This window comes from Otolemur garnettii, unplaced genomic scaffold (genome assembly GCF_000181295.1).
Source record: "Otolemur garnettii isolate 467f Iridium unplaced genomic scaffold, OtoGar3 scaffold00050, whole genome shotgun sequence".
Lineage (NCBI taxonomy): Eukaryota > Metazoa > Chordata > Mammalia > Primates > Galagidae > Otolemur > Otolemur garnettii.
The window spans coordinates 5,479,883-5,482,038 of NW_003852445.1; positions in this window are offsets into that span (position 1 = coordinate 5,479,883).

A 2,156-nucleotide genomic window follows, 5' to 3' on the forward strand; every position below is an offset into this window, starting at 1 on the left:
GGAAAGTCTATGTAAGCTGGCCCTGCTGTCAGTCTCCTCTACCATCACTCACCCCCTTATCCGTGGTGCCCCACCTGTGCTTGTGTTCCTGTTCCTCAAATATTTGAAGCTTTTTCTTTCTGGGAAATTTAGCACTTGGTATTCCCTTTGCTCAGAAATCTCTTTCCTAGATCTTCTTCTCTCTCTCTCTCTCTCTCTTTTTATTTAGGTCTGAGTTCAAACATCACCCTCTCAAAGAGACCTTGCCTGAACTCTACGATCTAAATGGAAAGTTTCTAGAATAGATGAAGGTATTGAACGAATTAACTTGATAGAAGTGGAAAGTGTGCATTTCTAGGTGTTTTAGAAACCAAAGGCATCAAACATTGGGTGGCATACCCAGGACTATGCAGACAGATAGAGAACCTGGCATTTTGAGTCTAAATGTGCTGCCAGCCAGGTTGACATGGAGAATCAGCGTCTGGGGATAGACCTCTTGTCCTTCATCACTGCGCACCTATACTCTGTCCTCGATGAAATGTCTTTCTCATGGTCTTGGGCAGCTTCCTTAAAACTTTCGTGTTTTGATTTCTTCATCTGAGGATAACAACAACGCAACAAAACATTTTAAAAGTCTATAGGAACTAAAAAGAAACACAATGTATATTACAAAAAGTTAATAACCATAATATATAAAGAGCTTCTAAAAACAGAAGAAAAAGGCCAACACCTCATGAAAACTAGGTTAGAAATATGAGTAGATTGTTCACAGAAAAAGAAAATGGCTCAAATCTATGAGAAGAAGCTCAACCCTACTTATAAAAGAAATACACTTAGAACTTTACTGAGATATATTTTCTCACCTATCCCACTGGCAAAAATTGAGAAGATGGACACATGTTTTGTTGGTGAGGCTGTGGAGAAATAGATAGTCCAATACTTTGCTAGTGAGTGGGAATGTCAAATGGGACAAATACCATGGAGAGGAGTTTGACATATCTAGGAAAATGACATACGCATTGCCCTTTGATGTCGCAATCCAACTATTGGGAATCTGTCCTAGAAATAGGCTACTAAGTACAAAAAGACTTGTATACATGCCTGGGGATTGCAGCACTGTTTATAATAGCAAAACATCGAAAACTGGTTGAGTAGACTGTGGAATTTATGTGGCTATAAACAAGAAGATTGTGTTCCTACACCGCCACACAGCAGTCACCTTGATGAGATGTTTAGAAAAAAGTTCCTGACTCTTCTTTGTTTTTTCCATTTTTTCTTTTTTTCTTTCTTTCTTTGTTTTTTTTTTTTGTAGACAGAGTCTCACTTTATCGCCCTCAGTAGAGTGCCGTAGTGTCACAGTTCACAGCAACTTCCAACTCCTGGGCTTAGGCGATTCTCTTGCCTCAGCTTCTTGAGTCCCTGGACTACAGGCACCCACCACAACACCTGCTATTTTTTGTTGCAGTTCGGCCGGGGCCAGGTTCGAACTTGCCACCCTCCGTATATGGGGCCAGCGCCCTACTTGCTGAGCCACTTTTTTCTTTAAGTTATGGGTTTGAGATAGGGTTTCACTTTGTTGCCTAGGCTAGACCCATCATAACTCACTGCAACTTCAAACTCCTTGGCTCAAGCAATCAGCCTCCTAGTGCATGCCCAGCTAATTTTCTAAGATTTTCTTTTGTAGAGATGGGGTCTTGTTATGGTGCCAAGCTGGTCTCAAACTCTTAGCCTCAAGGGTCATTCCTGCCTCTGCCTCCTCAAAGTGCTGGGACTTTTACAGACATGAGCCATTCTGCCTGGCCTTTTGTTTAATTTTAAATTACCCAGGAGCTGAGCACTTTATGTGTCTACTCAGGGTAATAGCTCCTTGACCAAAATCTCTTCCTGGAAAGTTTCTCATTTAAGAACCTATGAAAGGGTGGCATCTATGGTTCAAAGGAGTAGGGTGCTGGCCCCATATGCCAGAGGTGGTGGGTTCAAACCCAACCCCGGCAAAAAAAAAACAACCTATGAAATAGGCCAGGCATCGTGGTTCAGGCCTGGAATCTAGTGGCTGAGGTGGGTGGATTGCTTTAGTTCAAGATTGCTTGAGACCCCATTTCTAAAAATAGCCATGGTGGGCACCTATGGTCCCAGCTACTGGGAGGTGGGAGAGGTACTGATCAAAGAGGATTGCT